General features: G+C 46.0%; 1 protein-coding gene across 3 annotated transcripts in view; it reads right to left on the bottom strand.

The window, feature by feature from the left end:
- MAPRE2 (microtubule associated protein RP/EB family member 2) overlaps positions 1-26,244 on the bottom strand; it is a 208,835-nt gene extending 182,591 nt beyond the window's left edge. Inside the window, exons 1-2 of one of the 3 annotated variants that reach the window (XM_073679266.1) lie at positions 26,110-26,244; positions 11,838-11,890 (exon numbers count right to left, since the gene is read on the bottom strand). The gene's annotated coding sequence lies outside the window, so the exon portion shown is untranslated. Of the gene's footprint in view, positions 1-11,837; positions 11,895-26,109 lie in introns of all 3 variants that reach the window. The other 2 variants (XM_073679267.1, XM_073679268.1) reach the window with 2 other exon arrangements.
- Positions 26,245-27,978: the final 1,734 nt, after the last annotated feature.

The following is a 27,978-nucleotide window of genomic DNA, read 5'->3' as shown; positions in this document are numbered from 1 at the left end:
GGGAGGGACAATAGCTTGTAGGACTTTCCTACCAAAGGCTAAATCCCTAGTGGATGATAAGTCTAATCTATAATGTTTAGAAAACGTATGAAGGGAAGACCATGTAGCTGCCCTGCAAATCTGCTCAGTAGAAGCGCCTGCTCTTTCGGCCCATGAAGTTGATGTGGATCTAGTAGAATGAGCCTTTAAGGCAATCGGTGGATTCATTTGTTGATTGCTATAAGCTTCCCCAATTGCCTTTTTGATCCAGTTTGCTATAGTGGATTTAGCTGCCTTCATTCCTCTGTTCTGTCCTGAGTACTGTATAAATAGGTTCCCATCAAAATCTCCAAGAGTTAGTTTGTTGAAGATAATAAAGGACAGCTCTGCGGACATCTAGGAGGTGGACCTCTGCTTCCTTTGGATTGGAAGGATTCTGGCAGAAGGAGGGAAGGATGATTTCCTGGGAACAATGGAAGTCCGTAACTACCTTTGGGAGAAAGGAAGGGTCCAGGCGAAGCGTAATTCTATCTTCGGTCACATTCATGTAAGGTTCTCTGATAGAAAGGGCCTGAAGTTCTCCTACTCTCCGTGCTGAAGTGATGGCTACTAAGAAGTCAGTCTTATGAGAGAGAGTCTGTATTGTGCTAGAAGATAGAGGCTCAAAGGGAGAGAGGGTTAAACCCTTGAGTACCACATTTAGATCCCTGGATGGGACCTGAGACTGAATTCTTGGGTGAAGTCTGAGTGCTGAAGTTATGAATCTCTTGATCCACCTATGAGAGGCCAAATCTTGGTCGAATATGGAACTTAAGGCTGAAATCTGCACCTTAAGAGTGCTGGGTTTGAGACCCAACTCCAATCCACTCTGTAGAAAATCAAGGATCCGAGCAATGTTGGGATGTGAGGTATCAGGAATATCCGAGGCGTACCATGATAGGAATTTTTTCCATATTTTGCCGTATATCGCATTGGTTACTGGCTTCCTACTCTGTTGAAGAGTTTTTATAACTTCTTCCGGGAGACCTTTGCATCTTAAGATCTAGGCTTCAGTAACCAGGCTGCTAGGTTTAGCCACTGAGGATTGGGATGGAACAGGGGCCCTTGAGAGAGAAGGTTGTTGACCTGTGGTAGTATTACCGGACCCTCTAGGCAGAGTTCTGTGATGGCCCGAACCAAGGCCTTTTGGGCCACCAGAATTGTTGCCACTCTCTCTAGCCTGACTTTCTGGATGGTTCTTGCTATCAGCGGTATCGGAAGAAACGTATAGACCAGCTTGAAATGCCAGGGATGGGCTAATGCGTCCAAATTCATGGCATGGTCTCGTCTGTCTAATGAAAAGAAGAGGGGAAGTATTGCGTTTGACAGACTGGCAAAGAGATCTACCTCGGGGAGACCCCATTTTGCTACCAGCGACTGGAAAATCTGAGGATTCAGGCTCCATTCTCCTGGCTGGATATCTTTCCTGCTTAGAAAGTCTGATTGAACGTTGTTTGAGCCTTTCAGGTGGATTGCTGAAAGTGATAGGAGATGTTGTTCTGCCCAAAAAAATATTCGGCCTGCAATCTGTTTTAGGCTGTGTACCTTCGTACCTCCTTGATGACGAAGGAAGGCAACTGTAGTCACGTTGTCCAAGAGAATCTTGATGTGAGAACCCTGGATTAAGTTGACTGCCGCTCTGAGCGTTTTTTTCTACCGCCATTAGCTCCCTGAAGTTGGAAGATCTGGCACTGATCTCAGGACTCCATCTGCCTTAAAAGGGAATCTGGGCCACCATAGCTCCCCAGCCTCGTAGACTGGCGTCGGTAGTAAACAGTCACTGTAATTAGAGGGTCCTGGGTCCAAGAAATCCCCCTCTGAAGATTTCGGGAGCTTAGCCACCAAGAAAGAGAAGCTTTTATCCGACCAGGGGTCCTGGACCGTTTGTTTAGCGAGTCCTTTTGACTGTTCCAGGATCTTAGGATATGATCCTGGAGAGGCCTTGAGTGGGCCTGGGCCCACAACACCGACTGGATACAGGCTGTCATAGACCCCAATACAGACATTGTCGCTCTCAATGTTGGATTCTCTTGGTGTCTGAAATTTGAGATTTTGAAATTGAGAGCTGTCTGATGTTCCAATGGTAGAAAGGATATCTGTTTGTTGGAGTCCAGCAATACACCAAGGAACTTCCTCCTTGATGAAGGGAGGAGTTCCGATTTTTTTAGGTTTGGAACCCAACCTAAAGACCGAAAGGTTCTTAAGGTTATAGAGACGTGAAGATTGAGAGTTGCTACTGAAGGAGCGACAATCAACATGTCGTCCAAGTATGGAACTATGCACACGCCCTGTTTCTGGATGAGTGCAATGACTTCTGCCATAATCTTCATAAACACCCGGGGTGCTGAAGAGATGCCGAAGGGCAGTATGTTGTACTGGTAGTGAACTGTTATATTGTCCCTGAGGACTGCAAACCGCAGGAACTTCCTGTGGGACGGATGAATCGGCACATGGTAGTACGCATCCTTTAAAACTATGGTCGCCATTACAATGTCTTTCCCTATTAGGGGAATAGTTGATTTTATAGACTCCATCTTGAAACGTCTGTATTTGTATGGTTTAGGGACTTCAGGTTGATTATGATGCGTGGGGTCCCTGATGGTTTCCGTATTAGGAATATTTTTGAGTAGTGACCTGTCCACTCCTGGCCAGGGGGAACCAGAGACACCACTCCTGAATTCAGAAGGTTTTTTAGGGCGACCGATAGGAGTTCCTGAGCCCCCCGAGAAGGAAGGGACGTGACCCTCAGGATCTGAGGGGGGCGACTCTCGAATTCCAATAGAAGGCCCTCCTCGATGGTATTGAGGATCCGATATTGCCTGCCACTGGGGAAAGAAATTCGAGAGACGCCCCCCTACACGGACCAAGTCATTGCCTGTCCTGCTGCTGGTGTTGTTGCTGGGGTACAAGGATGTTGCGACCCTTGCCGCCTTTAGGATAGCTCCAGCGCCCAGATTTTCTCTTTCCTCTATACTGTGAGAGGTGACTTTGGGAAGACCGAAAGGAACGTTTCTTAGCCCGTTTCTGTTCGGGAAGGGTTTTCTTCCTGTCCGAGGCCTTTTCCAGGATTTCATCCAGGGCTGGGCCAAATACATATTTTCCTTGGAAAGGAATGGAACAGAGCTTGACTTTAGCGGTGACATCCCCACTCCATGTTTTGAGCCATAGTGCACGGCGAGCAGTATTGGACAGGACAGCTGCCCTGGCCGTGATACGGACTGACTCAGCCGAGGCGTCCGCTAAGAAACCTGTGGCTTTTTGAAGGAGAGGGATGGAGTCAAGCAGGTCTGCCCTGGATGTGCCCTGAGACAGATGCTCCTCCAGTTGGGTCAGCCATTTGAAGAGGGATCTGGCCACACAAGTCGAGGAAATATTGACTTTGAGAGAGGCAGAGGAGGTTTCCCATGATTTTTTAAGGACGCTTTCCATTTTGCGGTCCAAAGGATCCTTTAATTGGGACGAGTCCGCAAAGGGAAGTGAGGTTTTCCTCACTACCCTAGCCACCTGGATGTCCACCTTAGGGACTTCCCACTCAAATCCTTCACCCTCTAACGGAAACCTATGTTTTAATTCCGAAGGGGTGGTGAGACGATTTTCCAGGGACTCCCATTCCTGTCGGATGAGATCCCTAATTACCTCATGGACTGGAAAACCAGTCTGTTTCTTGGTTTTAAGACCCCTAAACATCTCGTCCTGAACAGAACAGGGAACCTCCACTTCCTCCAGCCCCATAGTGCCTCTAACTGCATCCAGTAGTTCCTCTAAGTTGTCAGAGGAAAAAGAATATCTACCGGTTTCTACTGTTTTGGCAGGCCCTACGGATGCCAATTCCTCAAAATCATCAGAGGCTGAGCTACTAGCGTCCATAGAGACCACATCTGAGTCTAATTCTTGGATCTTCCTCTTCTTAGGGGGAGAGGGCATGGAGGAGGAATAGACAGGTAGGGCAGCAAAGGAATCTTGGACCTCCTGTTTAACGAGTGATCTAAGCTCCTCGATCAGTGAGGGGTTTTCTTCTCTAATTATTTTATCCGTACAGGGCTGACACAACTTCTTATAGGATGAAGACAGCTTTTTTGTACAGATGCCACATCTACGGGGCTGGTCTTTATCCTTCTTAGCAGCGGGGGCCTTGTCTTCCTAAGAAAGGGAAGAGAAGGGGACCCATGTAACTAGAAGGAGGGGAGATCTAATGACATCTAAAAAAGGAGGCAGAGATAACCTCATAGTGACCACCCAGGTACTACTCACTGTAGCCGAGGGCATGCTGGGCTCTGCAGATGCAGGGGTACAGGACCTATCACCTTCCATAGTGGGAATAGCCTTACCTTTTGGTGTCTTCAGGCGGGTTTTAAATAAAACCGTGCCTCCCAGCAAGGGACCTTAGTCCCCTCCCCTTTCCGGTCACTTTAAGGGCCAATCCAGGGTTGGTATGGGCCTTGATGGTCCTGCCATTCAGCGTCCCACGTGGAACGCCCTGACCGGAGCGACGGGACCGCAGTGACATCACCCGGCGCGCGCAAGCCAAACCACCCGTCAGCTCAGGAGCGTGGAACGCTCAGGCCGGAGCGGCAGGGCCCGCGGCGACGCCACTTCCGGTGCGCGCACGCGTCGACGCCACATCCGCGCTCCAGGAAAGAGGAGATGCCGGAGAGCAGGAGCGGCCTCCGGCATGAACGATCCCCTGGCTTGCTTTACCCTCAGTGGGGTGCAGGAAGTCAGGGTGGTCCCCAAAGGGGAGCAGCAAGGAGGGTGGAGGGAGCACCCCGACCAACCACTGCCCGGCAACACAGGTAAAAATACAGCGCTGCCCTGCCGGCCTGACAGCACTGCAGGATCTCTCCATGCCCCAAGGGGGACAGGAAAACACTGGGGATTGATGGTGGGGAGGGGCTTTTAAACTATGTTCCTGTCCCCTAATAGGGCATGGACAACATCCTCCAATGCTGTCGTGGAAGGCGTATTGAGAAAAAGAGCTTTTATAATACTCCCCTACGGCGCGGTTTGGTCCGATGGGCAACGCTAGTCTTGAGTTGCCGCCTCCTATCTTCTTGCTTAGTATGGATGATGCGTTCTACATCATCCACACAGTGGTGTCCTCGTATCACACTCTTGAACAGGCGCACTTCTCTCTGCGCGGAGAAAGGCCAAAGAACGCGGATGCATGCGCACTACAATACTTTGCTCTCCCCTCGGCAGGGCAGAGAGACGTTCGCATGCGCAGAAGCGCGACGCCGGTCTCTGTGTGGATGACGTAGAATGCGTCATGCATTTGAAGCACAGAAGAGAGGTGGCACCGGATCAAGACCAGCTGGCCCGGCTTCAGCACCGGGGCAAGTGTCGGGGCCCTGAGCAGGCGGGGGGCCCACTCGCCGTCGGCCACCCTGGTGCGCTATGGGGCCCGTGAGCAGAGGAGTCCGATGCCAGCGCCCGCGACTGGGTCCCCTGCTTGCTCAGGGCCCCGGCACAAATACTTAACTCTACCTGTTCCTCCGGAGGTCCTGTATCTTCCAAGTCTCCTGACTGACGTCTCAGGTCAGAGGACCGCTATGACATATTTTCAGCATGCCCTCTGCTGAGCAGTCACAGCACAGAGAGCAGAAAGACGGCGACACTGAGGAGTCCGGCTCAGAGAAGTGGCAGCAGGTGAGGTGAGGTGAGGTATTTTATTTTTTTATGTATGGAGGCATGGGGCATTAGGTGGGGGTCAGTATTCTGCATGGAGCATTATATGGGGTCCATTATTCTGCATGGAGCATTATATGGGGTCCATTATTCTGCATGGAGCATTATATGGGGTCCATTATTCTGCATGGAGCATTATATGAGGTCCATTATTCTGCATGGAGCATTATATGAGGTCAATTATTCTGCATGGAGCATTATATGGGGTCCATTATTCTGTATGGAGCATTATATGGGGTCCATTATTCTGTATGGAGCATTATATGGGGTCCATTATTCTGTATGGAGCATTATATGGGGTCCATTATTCTGTATGGAGCATTATATAGGGTCCATTATTCTGTATGGAACATTGTATGGGGTCCATTATTCTGTATGGAACATTGTATGGGGTCCATTATTCTGTATGGAACATTGTATGGGGTCCATTATTCTGTATGGAACATTATATGGGGTCCATTATTCTGTATGGAACATTATATGGGGTCCATTATTCTGTATGGAACATGATATAGGGTCCATTATTCTGTATGGAGCATGATATAGGGTCCATTATTCTGTATGGCGCATTATATGGGGCTCATAATACTGTATGGAGAACTTAGTGGTGCCCATAATACTGTATGGAGGAGTATACTGTCCGGTCTACACTGTGCGCTGCGAGGATTCGCCGGTTTCTCAGATATTGTAGAATTTACAATAGATATTGCTCATGTAATGTAAGAAGTGAAATCTTTGCAATGTACTATATCTATATTCCTCTACCTTATCTTTGCATCATGAATTGTAGTATGTGGACCCACTGAGACTCTTTCACCCAGGGCCCACGTAAACCTGGAACCGGCCCTGAAGACCAGTAACGCCTATCGGACCGAACCGCCCTGTAGGCAAATATAATAAAAGCACTTTTTTGTCTTATGTACATGTACTATATACAACATTCTAGTATGCTGTCACATATAGCTTACAGGTGCTGGCCCTACTTTATATGGGAAAAACCTGGTGACAGGTTCCCTTAAAATAGAGAAGAAGCAGAAATAAAATAGGAGGAAAAACTGGCCCCTTTTATCTCGGTGACAAGCTTTCTATAATGTATAGAGATTTTTTCTGTTTCTTTGGAATATAATAAAAAAATAAAAGTGTACTTCATTCATATCCTTAACGTGATGCTAACTGAGTAGTAGTGGTCTCTTTTCTGATTTTATATATTCCTCTTTTGCAGCAGTGTAATATTTTCTTTAACAAGTCTTTTTAAAATAATCTCCATGGTCCTGAGCCTATGTATCTGAATGCTGCCTAGCTGAACTAGCATTTATTTCTTGATCAGAATATTATTAATGGATTTCAGCAAAATATAGCACACCCTGTTTTCTTAATAAATTCTTGCTCCCCAACATGAGGGACTCAAATGAGTCACCAATTAGCAAATACAGCTGTAAATTAAATTGTGCAATTTGTGTATACAAAAGCAGCCAGGAATTACTTTTCTTCTATTAAAATAATTTGAACCATACTAATTACAAAAATGTTAAATAGCTGGAATCAATTATAAAGGATGGAATTACTAACTCATTGAGCTGACTGTGCACTCGAGAAGGTCACATTTATATGGCATAGCTATAGTACGTATAATATGCTAGATTACTTTTAAAGTAGCACAGTTATAAAAACTGATGTGCTGCTGAAAGGAATGACAGTCAGCAGAACCATGCTGTATTCTCCAACCTGGAGCACGCTCCTTAGTAATGCAGCAAAAGATACTGAACAGACGACAGTGCCAGCTTGTACCCAGTGTACTCAGTGATTTATCACAAAGTGTCCTTCATTGCAAATATAATTTCTGAGCACTGGGTGGTGACTGGGTTAATAAGTACAATTACAGCCAAATATTCAGCAGTACCGTCAGGGGAATTAAATCGTACAGCAGCACTATACACATACAATGCAGAGGGATGTGAATTGCAGAAACCTGCACACAGTTGTGATTTAATCACTTCCAAAACCTGTTGAAATACATGATTTCCACAATTAAATCTGCATGTCACAAACACTGAAAACATGCCTTGGACTCTGGGCTACATCCAATGTGAATGATTCCATATTTATAATATTGGAGCATATAATCAGACTGCAGCACACGGTTCAGTCTGTTACAATCTCATTTGCCACTTTAAAGATTGGCTGCTGTCCAGTTAGTGCTTAACATGTAGTGGTTTTGCTGTTGAGTGTGCTAGGACTATCTGGATCCCTGGATCAGATTCACAGATCAGCCTTCTGTACAGATAAGTATTTAGATACACAGTAGTATAATAAAAGACTGGATTTACAGCTTCTAGTGTTAACAAAGTATCATTTATTACATCATAACAGAGTGTAGCCGTCTCCCAGATCACTACTACGATGTGTCCAGCACTATGGTTTCCATTAAGGAGAAGAAGATATATACAAAATACAAATATAAATTACAGTCAAGAAACTAACAATGACAAACTGGTACAGAAAAAAAGGGGAGGACACACACACACACACACACACGCCCCCCCCACAGCTATATACAAACAAACACGCCCCACCTACACACGCGCGCGCCCACCCCTACAGAAACGCAAACACGAGCGCCCCCCCCACCCCTACAGCCACACACACACGCGTGCCCCCCCCCCTACAGCCAAAATAATAATTTACGTGCACTCTGTCAGAAGTGGAGGTGCTGATGTAATAGGCAGTGAGTGCCCCTTAACTGTAGAAAATTCAATTCATCGCACACTCAGATGTTGTGAATGCAAAAACATTTATTAATACACAGACAATTTGTTCAAACCCAGGTGCAAGGAGGCAGTGGTAAGACGTTTCGGCCTCAATTACGGCCTTAATCATTTAGTCGCTTACTAAAAAAGAAGAACATACAATACAGGTGTCATTACCAGATTTGTAACATCATAATCAAAACCAAAATTCCAATCGTATTGTCGAGAAGTATGACGAACCGACCTTTTTTCAAAACCAACCGAATGCAATAGCTTATTGCACTACACAAGTTGCCACTACAAGGCCACCAGAGACGGCCTGCCCCGTTCCCAATTTCACAGAGTTAAGCGAATTGTCTCTAACCCTGACACCCTCCCCCTACGCCTTGAGGAGATGTCACTTAAATTTCAGGAGAGGAACTACCCTAGTCGACTACTTTTAGATGAAAGATCTAGATTACCGGAACCCAGACCTACCCAATCCCCCTCCCTCAAACCAGAGCGGGTACCCTTTGTGCATACCTATCATCCACTCATGTCCAAAGTTCACACTACCATAAGGAAACATTGGCCCCTTCTCACCAAAGCATACCCCCACATTCCAGCCTTTACCACTCCGGCTCGGTTGTGCACAAGGAGAGCCCCAAACATCAAGGACAAGATCGTTAGGGCTGACATAGGTAGCTCACTTACCACACCTTCACAACGACTACTGAGTACCCACAGGAGCGGGACCTTTCCTTGTCTGAGCTGCGCCACCTGCTCTAATGTAATCAAATCAGATAACATCACGCACCCCAGGACCGGCAAAAGTTACCCCATCAAGGGATTTCACACTTGTGATTCCAATTTCGTCATCTACGTAGTCAAGTGCCCTTGTGGCCTTCTCTATGTGGGTGAAACAACACAACATGTTAAGGATCGCATAGCAAGTCACAAATCAACCACTAGATGCGGTAAAACCTGGTTACCACTACCAGACCACTTTTCGAAAGGGAAACACACTGTAGCACAATTCCGCTTTCAAGTCATAGAACATGTCCTAAGACCTAGGAGGGGTGGTCACCATGTGAAATTACTAAAACAACGGGAAGCATATTGGATCTATACCCTGCAAACACTTGCGCCTAATTGTTTGAATAGAGAAATCGATTGGATTTATTGACTCACTGGTCTGTTCCCTCCACAGACACACTGAATCCATCCTGCCCTTTTGGTGAGTGTCTCTATCCTTACTATTGTGTTCATAATGCTCCATGTGACAATCCAATAACTTCTCTACCCCATAATTGTGCCCCAGTTACACTACCAACACCGACCCATTAAACCCATCCATTATATGTCATGCACTAGGATTATAATGACATATGCTATAAACCGTACCCTAGAGATAATTGTGTACCATACCTCTATACAATACACCTAGTCCATACCTTCTGGACCTATGTATATAATTATGTGTTTATAATGTTACAAGGTGCTCTATGAACCTCTATTCGTATGTATATAATAATGTTTATAATGTTTCAAGGTGCTCCATGAATCACCCATGTTACAACCCAATACCTACTATACGCCATAATTATGCCCCAACTACACGATTACCACTCACTACCATCCAACACTGACTTATTAAACCTATCCCTTATATGTCATGCACTAGGACTATAATGACATGTACAACATATCGTGCCCTAGAGACTAATATATAACATACCTCCATACAATACAATTAATACATACAAGCAATTCTATTTGTGTCTGCACAGCAATATAATGCATAGCCTGTCCCCTGCACATGCGCCACAGCTCAGTTTCCTTGACTACCACCATACACAACATGAGAGGTGGTACCGTGCCTGTAAACAAAGGCAATGTCCGGCCATCCAATCACGCAGTGCGGGGCCGGCGGGACGTCACTTCCGGTGACACGCCCCCACCAATGACGCACTTCCGGTCCGGCGTTCCCCGCCGGTGCATAAAGCACAGTCTCCTCAGTATGTCATTTACCAGAGCCACAGCAAGGCGCAGGAGCGCCGCTATACCCCTCTATACCACCAATGAATGACACAATCCCTCCTGGGACCTACATCCTGACTATGCATGGACTCCAAATGACCGCATGGTAAGCTACAGACCAGCCAACATATGATGGGTTACACATGCCATTATACAACTATCTTTAACTCTCCATACTATCCTTTAGATCCACGGGGCCCACACACCACTATTGGATCTGGTTGAGGTAACCACCCCAGACTATACAATCATCTTACTGGCAAAATCACAGGTAATATATTTCAACTGTAACATCTTAATATTGCAGCTCTCCTCTTTCCTGGACTTTAGCCCTATTCTCAGACTCTAAACAATTTCAAACCACACATACAAGTAAGAACACATTTGGCTTTTATCTACCTTTTACTTTTATGTTTTTTTATACCCTGTTCTGCGTGTTTATACTATATGTAACCCCAGCACCTTCTCCCTCGTCTCTCCTTACCTTCACCCCCCTCCCCACCCCTTCACCTCCCTCCCCACCCCTACCTCTTCGTCATACTTCTCGACAATACGATTGGAATTTTGGTTTTGATTATGATGTTACAAATCTGGTACTGACACATGTATGTTCTTCTTTTTTAGTAAGCGACTAAATGATTAAGGCCGTAATTGAGACCAAAACGTCTTACCACCGAACAAATTGTCTGTGTATTAATAAATGTTTTTGCATTCACAACATCTGAGTGTGCGATGAATTGAATTTTCCCCCCTACAGCCACACACACACACGCACACACACACACACACACACACACACACACACACACACACACACACACCCCACCCTACAGCCACACACACACAGCCATATACACACACGCCCCCACTACAGCCATACAAAGACACACACTACAGCTACATGTACACACACACACCCCTGATTTGCAGGACTATGGTCCAGTAATCGCATTGGAACTTCGTAGCAGCAGACCAGAGCCCTGAGAACTTCCTGCTACCCACCATATCATGACCCCGCAGAGGTCTACTAATCAGTTGAGGCACTCAAAATCCCGGTAGGCAGTTAAAAGCTTACAAGGCTCTGGTCTGGATGCCTTGGTGTTCTAACATGGCTGCAGAACAAGGGTTCTGCGAATCATTTTGCTTAGCTCTAATAGACACACATGAATTAACATTTGTCTACACCACTTATATGCAGGAAAGTCATAGTAAAAGTAAATAAATCAGGTAACGTCCCTTAAAAACACACAACAAAAAATTGTGATGGAAGAAGTTTTTTCATGTAATCCCACTAAAAGACTATTTGCACACAAAATAACTTACACAGTACTGTATCCAATACAATATTATAAAATCGGAATCCCTTACCTCGTGCATTCAGCTTATTCTCCAAAATAAAGGTTTCCAACAAGATCGCTGCCCTGCAATAGAAACAGACCTTAGATTAGCTGGTACGAAATGTATCCAAATACAATGACACTACTGTGGTGTTCTTAACAGTGACATTACTTGTGGTTTTAAAGCCACAACAAGCTGTTCTATAGAGGCCTTTGTTGGAAATCTGCGATGTGACCTGTATTCACCCCCCTAACAGGAGGGCGCTGGCATTTGTTTGACTCTTTCCCATCCTATGTGTCCTTATTCCTTAGTTAGTAAGACTGGGGAGCCTTAAGGAGGAGGGGGAAGCCCCCCCAAGTGTACACTGCACCAGTGGCATCGCAATAGGTGGAGAGAGGTAGCAGTGGCTCCCAGTCCTTTAGGAGGGCCACACACCCTAAATCATATAAGAAGACATCAAACTCATAAATGCCACATGAAGGCCCTGTTACAGGTTTTACATACTAAAATTCAGTACAAGGGATATTTCCATTTTTCACTAAAAATAAATTATAATACATATCATACACGGTATGAGAATATCCTAGCAATTTAAAACAATAAAATTACCTATGCAACACAATACATATAATATACACACAAGCTCATATACACATAGATGTGAAACATCGTGAAAATCAAACATCACCTTGTTCTCTACAGATCATTCATCCCATACATGTAAAGACCCTTCACGTTTCATGTACCTGTAGCTTATTCCCAGGAGTCACATGAGATATGTGAACAGCACATGATGCTTTAGAAACCGTCAGACTGATACTGTACGCGTCTCTTACAATTCCCTGCGCCCACCTCCCGTGTATGACAGTCCCTGGGTGCCAAGCAGAGACAGACGTGTTGTAGACACACACCAGAGAGGAGTGGGCTGGAAATAATGTCTGTGTGAAGTGGCATGCTAAGGCACACAATGGAGAAGCAGCATGGTAATGTTCTCAAGGCTTAGAACCCCGATATTCAGAAAAATGTAACAAATAAGAAGGAGCGCCTATGATCCCCGCTGTCCTATAAAGTGCTGCACTATTGACCCGGACATTACAGATAATTTACTCTGCCCCTGACAAGCCTGTCGCCTCCAGCACATTCACTGCCCTATTTCTTTCAGTGTCGTGTATAGCCCCACTGTGGTGGTCTTCGTTTCTTGTTAATATTGAACTGTAGACCTAGCGGTGCTAAGAGTGGCCTTAAACAACAGGTTAATGTCAATGTCTAGTTACAATTATTACTTGCGGTCTGATTAGAGGATCTCAACAAAGAAAGTAAAAAGCAATGTCTCCTGGGACAGAAGGTTCAGAGCAATTCTATCCACCTAACGCTCATGGTGCCCTCCCTCTCCTGACATATTGGGCTTAAAGGAACATTTACCATGGACAGACATTTGGTTATGCAGTATTCAGAAGGTGCAAAATTCTTATAAACCCTTTAAAAGGAAAGGTGTCATGATTTGGTGCCCTATTAACATAATAATGGGTAGTATTTTGCTTTACAACCATATAACATTATGACTGGTTGGTCCGTTTAGAAAACAATTAATTCGTATTACATGCTTTGGTCCAAAAAAACCTAATATAGACGATTTATATCTGTGTTATTCTAAAGTAAAAAAGTAACAAAGACTAGGTGCTCATTAACCCTCTGTACAAAGAGCTTTGTAAGGCTGAGTAGTGGTCACATACCGTTCACATTATACTTAAAGGGAACATGCCGTCCAATCGGCACATAGCATACTACAGAGCAGGAGGAGCGGAGTAGATTGATATATAGTTTTGTGAGAAAAGATTCAATATAACTTATGTGTTCATCATCTAAACCTCTGCTTTTTCTGGGATTTTCGGTCCAGTGGGCGGGGCTATCAGTGACTGATAGCTGTCTATCCGCAGTCTTATACAGAGAAAGCTGTCCGTCACTGATAGCCACGCCCACTGGACTGAAAATCCCAGAAAGAGCAGAGATTTAGATGATAAAAGATTCAGTATAACCTGTGTTATCACAAAACTACATATCAATCTGCTCCTCTCCTCCTGCTCTGTGACATGCTATGCGCATATTGGACGATATTTTCATGGTGAAGAGTTCCCTTTAGAAACAGTTAGGACCCTATAGGCTGTTGTATCTGGACACTATGCGGAATTGTGGTCCAAACTTTGATGTGACCCTCAGGAGACATCCCTGGGAGGCGCTCATCAGTAACGAATATAGTATATACCTAAAATTAATGTAAAGTTATGTCAGTTTTCTTCGGGGCTACAGCAAACAATTGGTTAGTAGCAAATCTCTTGATACAAGTCATTATGTTATTAGCACCTAACGGTATGTGCACACATTAAGTGTTTGCTGCAGACATTTCTGGAAAAATGCAGGTTAAAATGCTCACTTTTTTTGCATGTGTTTTTGATGCATTTTTTCCCCATTCATTGCAATGGGTAAAAAAAGCTGAAACAATCGACATGCGGCAGATTTGAAACTGCTTCAAATTCGCAAGGAAAAATCAACATGCGCATAAGGGTGCTTTCACATTGCATTCAGGCGCCCTTTCGGTGGCCCAGTCGGGCTTACATCTTGAGACTTCAGGAAATCAAACAATACTGAGTAACAAAGTGATTAGCAAATCAAATAAGTAATAAGGGCCCTGCTTACATATGAGGAATATGGTTGATAAATGTGATACAGCTGCCTGCTTCATACAATGGTGCAGCCTTATTTTATACCAAATAATTTGTGTAGTATACGCAAGGCTGGGTGAGATGGTCACCAACCTGTATCTATGTATGGATAGATAAGAAGTGTATTCAAGTTAGAATAGTAAGATTAGTGTAAGAGACCTACTTATATAGAGCTGTTTTAAAGGGATGTTAGGAATTAAAGTGAATATCTTGTGTCGTATATTCCAGAGAACTAGTGCAGATTGCAAGAAGATTTAGGAGGATATCTGAATTATGCAGGTTAATAGAGGACTGGCTTTGAAAATGCAAACAGGTCTTTAGCACTGAGGTCAATGATCGTCACCTGCACCGTGTGACTCAAGGTGGAGGGGGGAGGCTTGATTGACATGGTGAGGAGCGCAGAGTTATAGGCTTTAGGGATAAAAGTCTAATTGAGAAAATTTGCTGAGAGCTGTGATTTTTTTTTCCATAGATATTCTCCTTAAAATAAGTTTGAGGTTATGCCACAGTTTAAAAATAAAATAAATTAGTAAGTTGATACAGGGATTTATTCTGACTGCTGGTTTCAGAGTCGGGAGGGAATTTTTCCTCAGGTGAAGATTGGCCAAATCATTTGGGGTTTTTGCCCTCCTCTGGATCAACTTTAGCAATTACAGAACTAACAGGTCGAACTTGATGGACACAAGTCTTTATTCGGCTTTACAAACTATGTTACTATGTAGTTTGTGTTAGGAGATTCCATGGGGAAGTTTAGGGAGTGCCACTTTGCTCAAGCCGTTCTGAGAGTTTGTTTTATTTGGCAACCAGATTAGTAGGGGGGGAAATGATTGGGGACAATGAACACTAACTAGTGAAGTGTACTAATAAACTTGCCACTTGGCTCAGTTTTAATGGCATCTGATACAAGTAGAAGTGTCCTGACAGTGAAGAAGATTGTGGCCAAAAAGTAAAAACTCTAATGGTGCTAGCTAACCTGATGAAGGAGTATTACCAGTATTATATTATTTAGTTTTATTTTTAGGAAGATGTAAAAGGCCTAAAGAAGAGGTTAAAAACGAGAAACAAAGAGGCATATAGGGTGAGTTGGTTGTTAACAGTGGTGTCAAATTCATCCACATCGATATTTAATAAGATAAGAAATTTGGAAATCAGGCACCAAAGTGATTTAGAAACTTGTACTTTTGGCTGTGAGGATGAGAACACAATAACAAAAAGACATACTAGTGATCCCATCCACTGTCAGCTTCAGACGAGGTTGTCCACTGGTGCACCTCATGTGCCCTGTTGTGCCTGGATCCAGGGGCGGACATATCATTTGTGCAACCTGTCCAGACGCACAGGGGTCCAAACGGTAAGAGGGCCTACTCCTACCTCCAAAACAAGTGGAACTGTGCATGATAATGAGTTATTGGACTACAAAGGCCCCATATTCTTGCACAGGGGGTCCCTTCTGTTTGCTCCTGGCAGGATCCTATTATAATATCAGAACCCGGGCTTACTTATTAGATGACCCTCTGGGGGGCAAGTCTAACATTGTCTATTAGTAATATGTGCAAGGTGAACCATAACTGCAAATGCCTGATCGGTACAAAAGTTGACTTCCGTACCTAGTGCCTGCACAACCTGTTGACACATTCACAAAATGAATAAATAAGACACTGAATTTGCTGACATGTAATTCACTTGCATCATTTTTACACAATATGTGCTATGACATTATGTCAGCTTTTCAAAAATAGCCACAACTCTGTAAGTAAAAGAGAAATAATTACTGTAACGTATTTACTGATAATAGAATGTTTATTTCATATTGAAAACTCTTGGAGTAAAAGGAGTCCTGCAAGGCCAGAGGAATTCCTTACATTCCAATTCCAGCAGTTTGCTTTCAAGATATCAGATCATCACCAAATTTCCTTTGGGCAAACAGAGGCCAAGAAGTAAAGCATCACCATTTCACTGTGGCTGTCCTCTAGGCTATGTGCCCACGATGCAGAAATGAAGCAGAAAATTTCTGCATCTCCCTTGCCAGAAAAAACGCATGCGGATTGTGCATGCGTTTTTCCTGCAGAATACATGCGGATTCACATGCGTTAACGCATGCGGACTGACAAGCACTTTCCAGACGATTAGCATCACTTAGAAAGTACTTGACAACTAGGTCACACTATATAAATCCATGCAAACGGCATGGATTTATATAGTGTGACCGTAAAAATAAAAAAATAAAGCTATACTTACTGCGATCCCCCGCCGCGTGTGCTGTCGCGCTCGTCCTGGCTTCTTCCTGGTTGCCGGGCTATCGCGACGTCATCTCAGATCCTGGAAGATAAGCGCTGCAGGGGCCGCCGGACAGGTGAATATAAACTTTATTTATTATTTTATTCTTTTTTTTACAGGTACAATGGTACCCAGGTCTGGATGAGAGTCTTCTCTCCTCCAGAACTGGGTACCATACGCACATTGAAATGCATATAATCCACGTGTACAAATGTACAGACACAGATTATATGCGTCTCAATGCAAGTCAAAGGCGGCGCTTCCGCAAAATCAATGAACATGCTGCGGATTTATGAGCGCTGCAGAAACGCTGAGGAAAAATCCGCAGCATGTGCATTGACATTGCGGAATGCCATTGGGGACCATGGGGTGCGGATTACCAAGCGTTTTTGATGCGTTTCCACTGCGGAAATTCCGCAGCGGAAACGCATGAAAAAAACGCATCGTGGGCACGCAACCTGAATGTTACTGATTAATTGTTATGGAACCTCTAGAGGTGGCTCCACTTTCCATGGTACTGACAAGACGTAGGGGCCTGCATCTGGCACAGACAGAAATACTGAATTATAAGCAGCCAGAATAAAAATTTACTTTAAAACATTATGCAGCCTTTTTTTTTTCTTTTGAAGTTGCCAGCTCAATTGTGAGCAAGAGTGGGCAGAGCTGAGGTGGGATAAGCGGTGGCATTGTAAGGGGGAAGACCGGGGTGTAAGTACTTTCAGAGCAAGGGATCCGGAACTGCCGTGCCTCTGGTTGCAGGGGGAAGACAGACTGCGAGCACAGGAGTAAGGTGACTGGGAAGCTGGGGGCGTGTCCAGAGTGAGAGCTGGGAGGTCAGGTGACCGAGAGACTGGTGGCGTGGGTAGAGAGAGGAAGAGACGAGGACGTTTGCGTGGGAAAGCGGAGCTGGGTCCTGCTCAGCAGAGCAGTATGAGAGGGTCCAGGCTCCTGGCTCCAGGACTGGGAGCAAGAGCCGAGTGCAGTGGACCGGAAGAGTCAAGTCGACTAGAGAAGAGACGCAGGGTCGGAGGAGACGGGCACGTGAGGTGCCGTGTTATGAACTAGGGGCTCAGTGGGTAAAACCGGAGACCGCCCGCTGCCGCCAGAAGACTGAGCATTGTTTGGGCGGGGAAGCCTGAAGAAATCTACACCGGCCTCAGCTGGCAACTGCCTTGTGGAGGAAGAGAGTCAGCTAAGTGTAAAAACTGTCGTTTACAACCGGTTCAACTCAGCTATATCTAGTTAAACTGTGAACTGTCAGTTAAAGACTTTTACCTGCTACTTCCCTTGTTTTCCCCCCTATTTTCCCCTGATACTCCCTGTGTGGAGATTTACCCTGTTATTATAATCTTCCCCTGTTTATTAACCCTGTATTGGCTGCTCTGTGTTTCTGTGTCGCTGCATCTAAAGTACCGGTGTTACAGCATTCCTTGGCGAATATGCAATTTGTCCACAGCTCCCGATTCATCAAGAGGCATACGACTCCATCATACCTCAGCATTAAGACCAGCATGATCAACGTTACCATTGATTAATCGGGCCCATAGTCTTTTACAAGCCTTACTGCAGTGTTTCTGCAGCATCCTGTGACTTCAGAAACGCAGCCGGACACTCTTCTTGTAACATTTCGATCCCACACTGTGCCGGGTGGTGTCTTCAGTGGTATGAGAAAAACTGCCTAAAAAAGATATATGGGTGGCTTTGCAGGTATATTACAAAAGGGTCCCTATATTTATTTCATAGTAAAATGAGCCAGTAAAACGGCTTTAAATATCACATGTCTTTCAAAAACCCAGGCGCTAGGTCTTTAAGAGGTTACATAGACTGATGGCTCTTCTAACAAAAGGGGTTACTCGAGGCATACCTTCCCTTTAAAGTGCACTTCCAGTTATGCAGAGAAGTCTACAATATTTCTCTAAATCACTTCCACTAGTGATTTTTGCTCTCGGTAGCAGCATTGACCAGCCATAACTCATGCCGTTTCCTAGGTTTCCATCACCAGTACTGTATACTCACATTGTATTCTCCAGTGCTGGAGATGGAAACCTAGGGCACAGCACGGACCAGCCGGAGTTAGGGTATTTAGGGAAAAATTGTTTTAGAAAACCTCTTGCAATAGTAACAACAATAACCGTTTTCCTCCATAACTAGAGTTGCATTCACAGGACTTTCCCCATCAGATGAAACCCCTCAATTGGGAATTTAAGAAAAAAAAAAAGTTTCTACACAGTTTATTGTAAATGTGCACATAAATATAGAATAACGGTACACTTCCTTTGGTTTCCTAATTTTCCTTTCTCCCATTTTGTCCAATTCTGAAATTCAACCATATAGATACAGGTGCATCTCACTAAATTAGAATATCATCAAAAAGTTACATTTATTTCAGTTCTTCAATACAAAAAGTGAAACTCATTATATAGAGTCATTACAGAGTGATCTATTTCAAGTGTTTATTTCTGTTAATGTTGATTATGGTTTACAGCCAATGAAAACACAAAAGTCATTATCTCAGTAAATTAGAATAATTAAAAAAAAAACACCAGCAAAGGCTTCCTAAGAGTTTAAAAAGGTCCCTTAGTCTGTTTCAGTAGGCTCCACAATCATGGGGAAGACTGCTGACTTGACTGATGTCCACAAGGCAGTCATTGACACACTCCACAAGGTCCCAGAGTCTAGAGGAAGAGTGGAGAGGCACACAATCCAAGCTGCTTGAGATGGATCTGTATATAAAGAATCCTCGTCTGCGTGTCCCAGAGCTCCTGTTCACTATCCTGTGTATGGCTGTAAGACAACTGGCTGCAGCAGGAGCCTCCCTTCCCTCTCTACCCCATTATTGAGCACCACCCCCTGAGTTTTACCTTTTCTCTGTAGGATTTCTACAAGACTGTTTGCTTCAGAAACATGCAGAAAACCCCGAAGGCTGACAACCAATATGAACAAGATTTTCAGCTGCTAACTTCCATCATTCATTTCTAGGTTTAGCATCTGTGTAAATGGGAAATGTGAGTTTATGTGTTCTCTAGTGTATGTATACTCAATCTGCAAAAGAAACAGCAGCATACAAACTGGAGAGGAAAGATTAGCTTTTCAATCAAGGAAGAATAAAGGAAAGTCATTAGGAATTTTCTCTGTAGTAGACTAAACCCTATGAAAGGTCTTTAACTTATCGGTTTGACAAATATAATAACAATGGACAATACACATTTCCTAAAACTGTTTATCGAAAGCCATAACAAAGACTGCAGCACAACTGTACATAGTAAGTGTGGACACGACTTAGTGCAGTTCTATAGTTTTTGCAAGCGAAAGTTATAAAGTTTTATATTTCTTTGGAGATCCTATAACTTTTTTTTCTTTTGTGGTGGAAGACTTAAAAGACAAGGCTCTTAGGCGCTGTTCACAAAGCATTTCAGCTATGTTTCTATGCCAGTCTGAACAGACAGACACGATAAGGAAAAACAAAAAAAACAGAGTTAGCTTAAGCTCAGTTTGTGTTAATGGAGGCTGTGGCCCCATTGTGGATTTGTCCGATTCCTGTGTTAGGCGGATCACCTAAAGCACTGCAGAAATGCAGTGTGAATAGGGCCTTAGGGTTTGGAGGATTCTTTCAAGTGTGAAGTGCAACGTCTTGTTACAAGAATGCAACATACATAGTCACACAGCGGATATTTAAGAAGTTCATTAAAACAGAGAATTGTGTAAGAGAACAATAACTTACACTTAAATATTTACAGTATATTGGACATCTGAGTTTACATTCATACTCTTTCCATCTGTCACTTATGGAAGGTAGGATGATGGCAAAATTGGACTACAAACCTTTGTTTGGTGTCTGTAACCATGGATACACATAGGTGTGGATGAGAGCTTTATACACGAAAATGGTCAGATTTTTAAGGATAGTTGCATCAATTTGAATGCATTGTAGCAATATGACATTAGGGTTTAGAGGGTGAGCATATCTACTGTATTAACCCCCTAATGGCTGCTCTATAGTGGTTTTAAGGCTGACTTTCAGTGATCGTCTAATGCGGTTTTTATGGTGCTGCTTCAGAAGATCCTAGCTGTGCGCTGTAGATCCTAAGGCCCAGGCGCTGACCTGAGGAGTGATGTTTGCATTTGCACAATGCAGCGACTGACTGCAGCAGTTAGATGACTGATGGATGGAAAGTCACTACCAGGGTAAGGGGAGGGGGGATTGAAAGGGTGTTTTTTTTTTTTAACCCCATTTTAGGCCAGTTTTGTATAATCCCAGAAAATTCCATCAAGCTTCACAACATGTGCTGTATTAAGGCAAATCTGTAACCAGGTTTTACAATACAATCTAAGTATATTATTAAACAGATCTCTTATGACGAGACTGGTGTACTTATTTTAAAATCCATGTCAGCATGGTTGCATAATCCTTTGTGAATGTTTCACTACTTAATAAAAAAAAATGAGAATTGCTTGAGTCCAGTTCACATTTCAAGATTATACGACCTTTAAGACATTGATTTTCAAAATAAGTACACCAGCCTCATTAGATTTATTTTTAATAATGTATTGTGATAGGTTAGAGGATAAGCTTAAAATGATAAGCTCAAACAGACACTTTAAGGCAAAAGTCTACACCAGGAAAGTTTGATGCAACTGGCTGAAAACTGTTTTATTGGCTCCATATAATTTAGCTAAAGCGAAACACAAATGATACAAATTCTAGGCCGGCTGGCCACTAACTATGAAAGTCCTGAATCATAAGAGCTGGACCTAGTGAACAGCATCCCAAACAAACAATTGCTTTACTAGCCAAGCAAATTCCTGGAGGAGGAGTAGAAAAAAAAACAGCTTGTGGACTCTCTACCCTTTCATACCATACTTGAGCATTGCAAGTGATTAGCCACAATTATCCTGAAAACCTGGAGTGGCTGAATGGAGCAGGAAAAATACACAGTTCCCTGCTACCAAACTCCCTGGCTGGTTTATTTACACAGTATAAGGCAGGAGCGTCTGAAATAGTACATATCATCACACACTTTCTCCCTGATCCTATTAAGAGCTTACAATTTGTTTTGTTAAAGGGGTATTCCCTTCTCCAATATCCTATCTCAATATGTAGTAGGAATAATAATAATAATAATAATATCAAATACCTCCAATTAGAAATATAATATAGTTCTTCTGATTAGCTATGTCGCTGACCCCATGTGCAGGGCATTGCAGAAGCTTAGGTAACCATGGTTATGACCACTAACAACTAACTGTCACCATGGATACCTAAGTTACTGCAATGCCCTGCACATGGGGTTAGTGACAGCGAATTACAAGAACTATACTACATTTCTAATTGGAGCTTTTGCTAATATTATTAATATACCTACTACATATTGGGATAGAGTCTTGCAGATGGGAATACCCCTTTAACATCTTAACAGTTATGCACTAATGAGTTAGTAACATATAAATGAGAATGGCCATAAGGCTTATGATTGTTGAGGAGACTCCTCATCTCATTAAGCTGAGAAATGAATAGTCCCAGTACAGGGTCGACAGATGGATAGTTGACCATGCAAACATGTCCACTTATGCTCATGAACATGCCTGTGGCTGTCCATCTCTCCAGATATGTCCGTTTCAGTACTGTATTCCCTATGGTATGTCAATTCTGAGGCATCTTTGATAAGAATTTAGAATAGACAACTTGGTGTTACCAGTAGGGAGCCTGTTCTTGTCTGACACTCTCTAATGAATGCTGACTTTGGAATTAGTGCCTAAATCTTTGCCAAATACTAAATGTGTGACTAGGCCTAAGGATATGTGCACACTGAGGGGGGTTTTTGGAGAGGGTTTTCTGCTTTAAGAAAAAATATTCTTATTCATTTGTATTGTATAACTACTTTGCTGGTCATATGGTGTCTTTAGAGTGTTTTTTTTTTTTTTCTTCTTCAGGTTTTGAAAAACTCCTGGTGAAAGAAAAAAAAGTGCGTGTCACTTCTCTGAAACATCTCCTGATGAAGTCCACTCCAAACAAGGCACTGTGCAATCTAGAGGCTGCAAAAAAAAAAAAAAAACGCATCAAAGAAAAAAAAAAAAGTCCCCAGGAATGCCTGAAAAATTCTTCAAATCCCCATTAAGAAATTAAAACGCCACCAAAACTTGTCGAAAGAAGGAGCATTTCTTGAATCGGTTTTCACTAGAAAACATGTCGCTTTTGACCACCTCAAAAAAAGAAACTGCATGTGCATACAGTCTAACAGAGCAGCACAAAGTCACGAGAAAAAGATGATCCAGCATTGTTATTTAAAGTGTAACACAAGACTGACATGTCATGACTGACAGGTCCTCTGTAAAATGAACGAGCAGACACGTCTACGCCTTACACTGGTCAGGATCCCAGCTGCCACAGCCCACTAGTGAAATGTCTAATTGACATGTAAATACGTTCTAGAGTGGGGAAACCTCATTATTTTCCTATTCCTATTAGATGACACAGCAGGGGATGAATGGACAGAGACCAGCATGAAGCAATCTGCAGGCTGAGGCGTCTGACAGCTCATGTCACTGCTATTTGCAGGTTGAGCCCTGGAGATCTCTGCAGGGTGTGATGACGTAGATGTGGGCACTGTACCGGAGTATGAGGATGTATTTACTCAGCTTGTGGGTTATATTTGCTCTAACATCCTGTAAAAAGTTAGTTTGTTAATATTAGGTCTCATTAACCAGTTACATCCCTAAACACCCAATCCTACAGATTACCACCATGCACACAGTATAGTGAAACGATTCTGCAGACTGTGCCGCTATAAGAGCTGTTAAGTAATAACCGTCTTCTTTCTGCATCGTAATTTACGGAGGTATAGAGGGCCATATGTTGCTCAAACAGGATTTCTCTTTTGTGCAAGTCATTCCCTAGAGAGTAAAGCCACTTTGGCTAAAAGCAATAGTGCTGTACCGATCTGCTCCGACATCTCCGCTGTAACCATACAGATATTCTTTGTAATATCACAGGAGAGCACAGAGACCAGGCCTCCCTCACAATCAATCCCTAAATGTGCCTAATCATTGATTCAGGGCATACATTAGTGGCTCAGGAGTGCAGGCGGCTGGGGGGTGGATCTCTGGGGGCAACAGGGAGAGGGTCTTCACTGCACTTCAATAACTCTAATTATTAATACACAATAGAGGAGCTAGAATAGTGCGGACCACAGAGTGCCCGGAGGTTAACCAGCTGCCACCCTCATGAGGAGGTCACAATGGTCCCCATTAATGTGTATTACTAAATGTACTGCACCAAAGGGAGTGGGAAAGTGTGAGCCTCTGTGGAGAAACAGGGACTGTACACACTCAATACACTCGAGTACTTGTGTAACTGGTAGTAAATGATGGACATAGCAGTGGGCAGTAATGCCATGCGTGACAGGTGTAGGGGCACATCGATGCCATCTGTGGGCACAGTGATGCTGAGCCTAGGATAGATGACCACAACTGGCCTGCTGTGGGGGGATGCCCTGCTCAGGACTACCCTGCCGTGGGGGGGAAGTGGATGCCCTCCTCAGGACTACCCTGCCGTAGGGAGGGTGGGGGGGGAATGGTGTGAGACTGCCCTGCCATGGGGGGGGGATGGTGTGAGACTGCCCTGCCATGGGTGGTGGTGGTGTGAGACTGCCCTGCTTGTGGGGGGGGGGATGCTCTGCTCAGGACTGCCCTGCTGTGGGTCGGGGGGGGGGGATGCTCTGTTCAAGACTGCCCTGCTGTGGGGGGGGGGAATGCTCTGCTCAGGACTGCCCTGCTGTGGGGCGGGGGGGGGGATGCTCTGCTCAGGACTGCCCTGCTGTGGGGCGGGGGGGGGGATGCTCTGCTCAGGACTGCCCTGCTGTGGGGCGGGGGGGGGGATGCCCTGCTCAGGACTGCCCTGCTGTGGGGTGGGGGGGATGCTCTGCTCAGGACTGCCCTGCTGTGGGGCGGGGGGGGGGTGCCCTGCTCAGGACTGCCCTGCTGTGGGGCGGGGGGGGGGTGCCCTGCTCAGGACTGCCCTGCTGTGGGGCAGGGGGGGGGGGATGCCCTGCTCAGGACTGCCCTGCTGTGGGGCGGGGGGGGGGGGGGGATGCCCTGCTCAGGACTGCCCTGCTGTGGGGCAGGGGGGGATGCTCTGCTCAGGACTGCCCTGCTGTGGGGCAGGGGGGGATGCTCTGCTCAGGACTGCCCTGCTGTGGGGCGGGCGGGGGGGGGGATGCTCTGCTCAGGACTGCCCTGCTGTGGGGCAGGGGGGGGGGATGCTCTGCTCAGGACTGCCCTGCTGTGGGGCGGGGGGGGGGGGATGCCCTGCTCAGGACTGCCCTGCTGTGGGGCAGGGGGGGATGCTCTGCTCAGGACTGCCCTGCTGTGGGGCAGGGGGGGATGCTCTGCTCAGGACTGCCCTGCTGTGGGGCAGGGGGGGATGCTCTGCTCAGGACTGCCCTGCTGTGGGGCAGGGGGGGGGGGATGCTCTGCTCAGGACTGCCCTGCTGTGGGGCAGGGGGGGGGGGGATGCTCTGCTCAGGACTGCCCTGCTGTGGGGCGGGGGGGGGGGGATGCCCTGCTCAGGACTGCCCTGCTGTGGGGCGGGGGGGGGGGGGGTGCCCTGCTCAGGACTGCCCTGCTGTGGGGCTGGGGGGGGGGATGCTCTGCTCAGGACTGCCCTGCTGTGGGGCGGGGGGGATGCCCTGCTCAGGACTGCCCTGCTGTGGGGCAGGGGGGGATGCTCTGCTCAGGACTGCCCTGCTGTGGGGCTGGGGGGGGGGGATGCTCTGCTCAGGACTGCCCTGCTGTGGGGTGGGGGGGATGCCCTGCTCAGGACTGCCCTGCTGTGGGGCAGGGGGGGGGTGCTCTGCTCAGGACTGCCCTGCTGTGGGGTGGGGGGGATGCCCTGCTCAGGACTGCCCTGCTGTGGGGGGGGGGGGAAATACCCTGCTGTGGTGGGTGACACTTCCTAGTGATATGTCAGTCAGGCTGCAGAGGTGGCAGAAGTGCTCCTGCCCCTGTACAGACCAGTCACTTATAAAGTGCTCCACAGCTGTATGGCCATGCGGGCAGAGGGCAGCCCCACGCATGCTGTGTACAGCTGTGTTCATGAGTCAGGTGCCTGAATGTGTGGGTGTGGTGTGACGCTCACATACAGATACATCTCCACATCCATATCCATATACCCCAAGCCGGCAGCCAGTCACACATGTACACGAGTGCAGACAGTCCACGCGTGGAGGAGACAGGTACACGCATGACAGGTGTAAGCAGCACATTGGCCGCCCATCAGCACTGTACAGCCGCAAATGCTCTTGACTCACCTGCTGCTGCTGCTGCTGCTGCCGTCCGCCTCACCCGGACTCGAACTCGGTGACAGCTGCTGCCGGCTCCTGCGCTTTGTTGTTTCCCCTCCCTCTCTGTCAAGCTTCAGCGACACGCCCAGCCCACCCAGCCCTTCTGCTAGGTCACGTGGCCTTCATAGACACGCCCACTCACCTCACGCCTCTGGAAGTCTGGGGAAGCCGGCTGCTGTGGGCGTGGCCAGCAGGGAGCGTGACGTGTCGGCAGAGTTTCCCGGCTGCGGCGCGTCAGATGCACGTACAGCGGCGCAGCGTCAGGAGAGCGGCCGCCACCGCCTGGGTGTGCGCCCACAGACACCGCCGACCTCAGCACAGTGCCGGAGCTGGGGCACCAGGGGCAGGATGTCACCCGAGGGGATTCCGAGATTCCTCCCCTGCTGCATATTTAGTCAAAACACCAAAGAGAGAACATTTTAGGTTGTTTTCTCCAGAAGTTTTCAGTAGTGTGAGGGGGATGGAAAATGATTGTGCTCTGCTTACAAACCAGTGCTGCCAATCCGTGGACTGTGATAGCCTTTATTGGTTGCCACGGGTTACGCCTGACTCTTTTGCATTGGAAATTCCACCAGATTGTGTAGTTCTGGTGCGTGTATGTCATGGTGTAATGTAATGCCGCCATGTGCTATAGTGTGTGCCACCGCCAGCAGCGTCCTAATACCGATCCTATAGTGAGTGCGACATTACAGCATCGTGCCGTGTGTGAGAGGGAACCTGGCAGCGGATTTCTGCCACCTGACTGCATTACTGCAGAATCGCATGCTTTTCTCTGAGACGCTGCATGCTGTGAGGGGACTGCTGCCCTGATTCATTAAAGGGAACCTGTCTCATGAAAAACACTACTAACCTGCAGACATGGGGTTAATCTGCAGGGTAAGGGTATGTGCACAAGATCCGGAGCTGCTGCAGGTGTGATCACCCGTGGAAACTGACATGCGGTGCGTCTTTCTAGACCGCAGCATGTCTATTTCTTTGGTGGGTCCACATGCGGGCTTTCCCCATAGACCTAACCTCGATGAGGCGCTGCTCATTTGCATAGATGAGCGGAAGCTGCCGGCGGCTACTCCGCAGCGTTGGGGCCGCAGCAGGCTCCGGATCGTGGGAACGTAGCCTAATAGTATTCTGAACCTGCCTGCACTGAGAGCCCTGCTGCCAGAGGAAATTAATTTTATTCATCCCATACCGCTCTGAGTATAGTGAGTGGTGGTTGTAAGAGCACCTCAGGCACTGACTAACAGCCTGCCTTAATGCTTAGCTGCTGTCAGTCAGGGCCGGGGGCATGGTTACAGCCAACACTCTCTATACATAGAGCGCTGACTGAACCAGCACCGCCCCAGTGACTCAAACCGGCACACTATCAAGAGGAATAAAGTTCATTTCCTCCTGGCAGCGGGGCTCTAAATACCTGCGCCGGGCAGATTGAGATTGCTGATAACCTGCAGATTAACCGAATATCTGCAGGTTAATTACATTTTTTTCACGTGACAGGTTCCCTTTACGACTGACAGTTAATATATCAGTCTTAATAATAGTTATGTGGGTATATGATGTGCCTACACTTAGAGAAGCAGTCCCACAATTTTTTTATGTATTAAATTTGTGTGTGTGGTTTGAATGTAGTAATATAGTCGCCTATCACCGCTATCCAGCGCAGTTCTCTGCTGCTCACTGATATCACAGCTCTGCAGATTGGCCGGGGTCGTGCTGCGCTCTGCGTGACCCGGAACTCTCTTTTACAATCAAAGCCTATGGAGCGTCAGAACGAAGCTTTCACTGTAAATTTGACTTCCGGATTCTGAATAGCGCATAGAATGGCCGGCTAGTTAGACTTCC

This window comes from Phyllobates terribilis, unplaced genomic scaffold (assembly GCF_046119375.1).
Source record: "Phyllobates terribilis strain yellow unplaced genomic scaffold, ASM4611937v1 Scaffold_4__5_contigs__length_816908805, whole genome shotgun sequence".
In the NCBI taxonomy this organism is placed as follows: domain Eukaryota; kingdom Metazoa; phylum Chordata; class Amphibia; order Anura; family Dendrobatidae; genus Phyllobates; species Phyllobates terribilis.
Note: the sequence above shows the minus strand (reverse complement) of the source record. Positions and strands in the feature narration are given on the sequence as shown.